Here is a 7097-nt window from a genome sequence, read left to right on the forward strand (position 1 = left end):
GCATCGGCCATGTTCGTATTAAATGTCGGAGCAGGCTCGAGGGGCGTATGGTCGACTCCTGCTCCTATTTCTTATCTTCTTATGTTCTTATGCATGTTGACCCATTTTACTCACTGTATTTTAGGAGTCTGGTTCAAAATCTTCATTGCTGATGACACCTGGAATCTGGGGCAACTTTTGTCAAATTTAACAGCACCGGTTATTCCGACCGTGCACAGAAAATAGAATCAGTCGTGAAGATAAAATCCTACGGTGCTCATTTTCAGATTCAATGCAGCAGGATTTCAAATAAAGTAAAAGAATTTTACAGTGAAAAGATTTAGAAGTGTTACTTGTATTTATGTCTTTAATTAAACTTTGTGGCGTCTGATTCCCGTTCATGCCATTGCTGAAGAAGAAAGGAGGGTTTGACGTTGACCAGATTGCACTGACCCTGATATTTGTGAGCTTATCCTTTATATTGAGTGCTTTCTCGCCATTTGATGGGCTGCAGTGTAGCGGATATCACGTTGGCCTCACACGCAAAAGGTCCCCGGTGGATCCGTTTTCTCTCACTGAAAGTTATCTATTTATTTGTAAAATAAAGAGCAATTCAGGAATAAGGGAGCCCTTTTGCCAGGAGAATAAATAGCAAATAAAAACAGCAAATTCTGCAAGCCTCATCAAATCAGACAGCATTTGCCAGGAGACTCAACTCGCCTCCGATTGTTCCCATTTGGCAAGTTTCAACAAAATGTTTCTGCCTGGGATCGAACCAGGGACCTTTTGCGTGCAAAGCAAACATGATAACCACTACACTACAGAAACCACTGGTACAACAGCCCCAACAGAGGGGAGCTGAACAGTGAGCTCCCTCTGTGCTGATCGGCAATGAGGAGGCTCACCTGAAACAACTTCTGTCCCACACTGCAAGTTCTCAATTCTTCTCCTCCACTACCCTTTACAGAAATGTCACGGATCACCCAGCCACCGTGTTCACTTCCACATCCTCACATTGGGGCCACAGAGGCACCTACCGTCTCCCCGCGATCAGTGAACTCACCCAGTTTGTAAAATTAAACCCGGAACACGTGCCCGGCAAAGGGCAGGAGAAGCCAGATAGTCTGTAAGCTCGGTCTATCGCAGTAAGTATTGGTATTCATGGTGCTTACAGCAATTATTAATCGTCTAACAGACCTCAATTATTTTTATGCGATGAATTGATCGAGTATCGTTACCACGTCAGTGCGGCAGATCTTAACCCCTCGACCACCAGGGAACAGTTATGATAGATGTTGATATATTTATATATATTTATATAAGAACCTGAATATCAACGGCTAGCTACCTTGACCTCATGGCGAACAGCAGTGCATCTAACTTTGAGTGAAGTAAATTGTTCCACAATGAAACCCATTTCATCTTTTGTTCCCTTTTAAACACGAGAAACTGAGACAGGGGGAATAAATAGAGAAATAAAAGCACAGGGATAGAGACAAGAGGAAGAGAGAAGGGGAAAGATACTGTCCCCACCCAGAACTAATGCAGAAACCCCTCTGCTGCGCTCGGGGTGGCCACCCACAGCCTGGATACACTAACCGGAGAACACCAGCGGCAGGTCGGGGCCATAAAAGGAACGGCGAGCGGCCCTGGGAGCAGCTTGGAGGTCCCGGGAGACAACTCCAGGGAGCAGCGCGAGCTGGTGCAGGAGCGCGGCGGCAGTGAAGAGTGACGTCATCAAGGTGCAGGTCTGTGATTGGAGCGTTGGCAGATACAGCAGGACCGGCGAGATCGGGGCGAAGGAGCGACGAGAGATTTAGAGGGATATGATCGGGGCCCAGGGGAGGCATGAGTTCAGGGCCAGGGGCCCAGGGGCAGCACGGGCCAGCCCACACTGCGATATGTGTGCACACTGGGTCCGTGCAGCAGAGCTGGTCTCCAGTCGTCTTGTTTAACCCTTGCCACTGGACGAATACCTCGCTCTGTCGAGCCCGTATGATGGCTGGGGTGCAACGGCCATCACACGTTAAAAAAATCCATGCACAGGCATCTTCCACCCTTCAACATACATTTCAGGACCTGGAATATTGAAACACCTGTGAACTCTTTCTTTTTTGGCGAGGAAGCAAGTCATCCTCTCTTCGAGGGACTGCCTATGATGATGATGAACTGGATTTGCTGCAGTCCGCGGGCAGCAGGTGATGAAAGCGGGCGTGAGAGGGTGAGTGACAGGTGGGCACTGCTTCTGATGCTGTCTGACCCACGCTGGGAGCGGCCGGGGATTTTAAAGCCCTTTCATTGAACCAATGCAGGGTAAATGAAACTGTGTTTCAGGAACCTTCATGTTTCCAAACATGGACAATTTGCACTGTAGACCTCGTGGTGCAACGGTCGTGTGTTTGACTCCCAATCAGAAGGCTGTGTATTCAAATCATGTCGGGATCATTGTTCTTCAAATGTTGCAAACTTCTTTGCTGTTGGCAATAACCTGACACTTGCTCCAATGTTTGTCTCACTGTTTCCCTGGTGTCAGGCACAGATATGCCAGATGCCTTCATTTACTTCATGTAACAAGACACAAAAGTTAAAAATTTCAATGAACTTGCAGTCTGGATGGCCGAGCCGTCGAAGGTGCTGCGTTCAGTTTGCAGTCTGCTATTAAAGCGCGGTTTCAAATCTCTTTTCTTATTTTTAGTCATTAAGCAAAACTCATTTGCTTGGCACCATGACCAGCTCCTTAAAAATGGGATTCAGCAGTTCACCTGTTCGCTTAACATTTCCGTCTGACCGGGTGCTGAAAGTGGAGATGTTTCCGCAGTGTAGCAGTTAACACGTTCGCCTCACACGCAAAAGTTCACCGGGTGGGAATATTTTCAGGAACTTTCTCCTCATGCATGCTCAGGGCGAGATTGTTCTCCTGTGAAAGGTCATATCATCATAAACATGTAAGGATTAGGAGCCGGAGTAGGCCATTCGGCCCCTCGAGCCTGGTCCACCATTCAAGAAGATCCTGGTAATTCTTCGACATGAAGTTTAAACATCTGGGGCGGAGCCAACAGGCGCCTGGCTGCAATCAGTGACAAAAACGTTTGCTTTAGCAGAAGCACAGCGAGCTCAGTTGATACAGCGTGAGATTTTTAATCTCAGATTCTCGGGTTCGAACACCAAGTTTGTTGGTTACTTTTTAACTCCATTTTATGTTGCTGTCACGGGAATACATCGTTAATTAACCGATGATCTTCTTTTGCACAAATAAAGAAATTCTAACTGAAGGAGATTCCATAATTGGATAATTTATCTATGCTCTGCAAGTTAACTCGTAAACCATAAACCATTTTACACACTGCATTCGGGGTCTGGTTCAAAATGTTCATTGCTGGTAACATCAACAGGAGACTGGGGAAACAGTGAGACTGACTTTAGAGCAAGGGTCTGGTTATTGTGAAACACCAAAGAAAATATACATTCTGGAAGAATAACATGGAAAGGAAATGTGACCCGACACCCAGAAAGAAGTGTTAAGACAGAAGATGAAATGCTGCATCCCTTTCTGCAAAAAATTCCTTTCACAAACATTTCTCTGACCGAAGCTGCACAAAACAAAAATGTTCGTTTCAAAGTCATTAAACTCCCGAATTTCCGCTTCACCGGAATCTCCTGAATCAGATGCCTCTAGTTTTTCCGACTCAATCCATGTCCCTTTGCAATGTTCTGCTTCCACCCACACTATGAAATGTGCCACTAACTTATAGAATCATGGAATGGTTACAGCACGAAAGGCCATTCGGCCCGTCGAGCCCGTGCCGACTCTCAGCGAGTCCCACTCCCCCGCCCTTTCCCCGTAGCCCTGCAATTGTTTTTCCTTCAGACACTGATCCAACTCCCGTTTGAAAGATAAGATTGAGTCTGCCTCCACCGCCCTTTCAAGCCGTGCATTCCAGATCCTAACCACTCGCTGCTAAATGGTCACCTCCTGTTCCTATGTGTAAAGTCTGGGAAACACTCGATCAATTCCTGCCACACTGACAGACTTCCTAAATATAGCACCGTCTTTCTATTCTCGTAAAACCAGCTCCTGAAGTGTAGGCCAGCTGTGTAGGTTAAAGCTCTGGTTAAATTTGCCTGGTGAAATTTCAAAGATTGAAAGTGACGCACATCAACCCCAAATCTCGTCACCTACTCGCTAACCGCTACACGCTGCTCCCGTGAGATGGAAGCCCAGTTGCTGTTTCAAGCTTGAATGCAGGTACAAGCAGAACTCATTCAAAGAAAGTCCAGGTCCCTGAGGCACTTGATTATTTGCAGCAAACTCCTTTGTAAAGAGTTGAGGTTCGTGTGGGGTGATTTGGGCACATCTTTCCCCACACGACAGCACTTCAAACATAACTCAACGGCTGTAAAGCGCTTTGGGGCGTCATGAGTTCCTGAAAGGCACTGCAGAAATGCAAGTCTTCCTTTGCAAAATTTCTATGCAATTTCAAAACTCGCCGGCAAAATAATGGACTCGTCCAGGATTGGAACCCAGGACTTCTCACAAATTTCATTTAACTTCGACTCATCTAAAGTCACACCTTTAGATCAATGAACCAACTGCTTGACAATCATAATGGTAATGTATAGCCATTATAAAAGCAAGTTTTTTGTGTGGCTACTCTTGATTAGAGAAGCACGTGAGACCAAATCAGTGACTTTGCTTTTTCGACCTGTCTTCTGAAGCGCCGCACGATCCCACTCCGACAGTCAATGAGTTGTTGGGAAGTTAGTGTATCCAGGCTGTGGGTAGCCGCCCCGAGCGCAGCAGAGGGGTTTCTGCATTAGTTCTGGGTGGGGACAGTATTTCCCCTTCTTTCTTCCTCTTGTCTGTATCACTGTGCTTTTATTTCTCTATTTATTCCCCCTGTCTCAGTTTCTAGTGTTTAAAAGTGAATAAAAGATGAAATGGGTGTCACTGTGGAACAATTTCTATCACTCAAAGTTAGATTCACGACCGTTGTGCCATGAGGTCCAGACAGCTTGCCGTTGACATACAGGTTCATATATAAATATATATTTTTATATTGATACAAATTATCAAAGCTGTTCCCTGGTTGAGTGGTTAAGATCCCGAGCATTAACCCTTTCCATTCTCAATCAATTCATCGCAGAAATAAAATTGAGGAGTGTGAGAGGATTGATGATTGCTGTAATCGCCGTTAATAACCCCACTACTATCTGTTACAGAATGAGCTTACACACTCTTCCGCTTCTCCTGCCCTTTGTCGGACACATGTCCCGGGTTTAATTTTACAAACTGGGCGAGTTCCCTGATCGCTGGGAGATGGTAGGAGCCTCTGTGGCCCCACTGTGAGGATGTGGAAGTGAACACGTGACATTTCTGTAAAGGGCAGCAGAGGAGAAGGATTGAGAACTTTCAGTGTGGGACAGAAGTTGTTTCAGGTGAGCCAACACATTCCTGATCCCCCTCTCTTCTTAGGTAATCCCGGAGTCGAGGATGACTTGCTTCCACATTAACAATCAGTGGTGATCAGCACAGAGGGTGCTCACTGGTCAGCTCCCGTCTGTTGAGGTCACTGTGCCAGAGGTTTCCCTGGTGTCGCGGTTATCACGTTTGCTTTTCACATGCAAGGATGCCGGGCGAGTACATTCTGTTGAAATTTCCTATAGGGGAACAATCGGAGGCGAGTCTTGTCTCCTGGCAAATGCTAACTGACCTGCTGAGATTTCCAGCATTTGCTGTTTTTATTTGCTATTTATTCTCCGAGAAAAAGGGCTCCCTTATTCCTTAATTGCTCTTTATTTCGCCAGTAAATAGATAACTTTTAGCGAGAGAAAGTGGATCCACCAGGGAACTTTGGCGTGTCGGAATAACCGGTGCTGTTAAATTTGACAAAAGTTCCACCAGATTCCTGGTGTCGCCAGCGATGAGGATTTTGAACCAGACTCCTAAAACGCAGTGTGTAAAATGGGATATGGTTGAACACTTAACATGCAAAGCACAGAACAAATGATTGAAGTATCGACTGTCCCTCAGTCAGCATTTCTTTCATTGTACAAAAGAAGATGACGGGTTAATTAATCATGCTTTCCCGTGAAAACAACACAAAAGTTAGACAAAAAACATACGGTGACTGGCAGGTGAGCGCTTCTTCTGATACCTGGTGGGAATGGGCAGGGATTTTAAAGCCCCTTGTATTGAAGAATCTTCATATAGACGAACATCTCAAACTCCCTGTGTAGACCTTGTGGCGCAACGGTAGCGCATCTGAGTCCAGATCAGAAGGTTGTGTGTTCAAATCACGTCGAGGTCACTGCTCTTTTGGGTAATCCCGGAATTAAAATTTTGTTTCTGTTTGGCAATAACCAGACCCTTGCTCCAAGGTCTGTCTCACTGTTTCCCCGGTGTCAGTCAGAGAAACACCTGTTGCCCTCATTTATTTCTTGTGACAAGACACAAAATTTCAAAATCAACCTGCAGGTGGCCATACACAGCACTGGATAGTCAGGACAGCCGAGCAGTCTAAGCTGTTGTGTTCAGTCTGCTATGAAAGTGTGGGTTTGAATCCCACTTCTAGCACCTTTTATTTTTAGTCATTAAGCAAAACTCATTTGCTTGGCACAACGATCAGCTCCTAAAAAGTGGAATTCTGCAGTTCACCTGCTCGCTCAGCATCTCCGTCTGACCTGGTGCTGAAGGTGGAGATGTTTCCGCAGTGTGGCCGTTCACACGTTCACCTTACTGTCATGTATCTCACACTACTCTGCAGTTCTAAGTCGTTTTGAACATCTCTTTCAGCCAGGTGTGGGTACCTTCAAAGGGGTCCATCACAAGGCTAGAGCTGTGCCTTATGTGATGAGTGAAAAGATTGAACACGAACTGGACCTGCGGGAAGGCATTATCTCATCCGTGGAATTTAGCAACTGGTCAAGTCCCATCATCCCCGTCATAAAGCCTGATGGATCCGTACAAATCTGTGGGGATTACAAGTTTACCATAAACAGAGTCTCCCTTTACGACCAATATCCGCTGCCCAGAGCAGAGGACCTTTTTGCCACGTTGGCTGGAGGAAAACTTTTCTCGAAACTAGAACTTACATCTGCGTTTATGACGCAAGAACTGA

General features: G+C 45.9%; 2 non-coding genes across 2 annotated transcripts; one reads left to right on the top strand and one right to left on the bottom strand.

Moving 5' to 3' along the window:
- Window positions 1–734: 734 nt before the first annotated feature.
- Window positions 735–807, bottom strand: trnaa-ugc (transfer RNA alanine (anticodon UGC)). Its single transcript has one exon. It is a non-coding gene; the product is annotated as a tRNA-Ala (tRNA).
- Window positions 808–6215: 5408 nt separating this feature from the next.
- Window positions 6216–6287, top strand: trnaw-cca (transfer RNA tryptophan (anticodon CCA)). The gene has a single exon. It is a non-coding gene; the product is annotated as a tRNA-Trp (tRNA).
- Window positions 6288–7097: the final 810 nt, after the last annotated feature.

Source organism: Pristiophorus japonicus, unplaced genomic scaffold, assembly GCF_044704955.1.
Source record: "Pristiophorus japonicus isolate sPriJap1 unplaced genomic scaffold, sPriJap1.hap1 HAP1_SCAFFOLD_43, whole genome shotgun sequence".
NCBI classification, from domain to species: Eukaryota; Metazoa; Chordata; class Chondrichthyes; family Pristiophoridae; genus Pristiophorus; species Pristiophorus japonicus.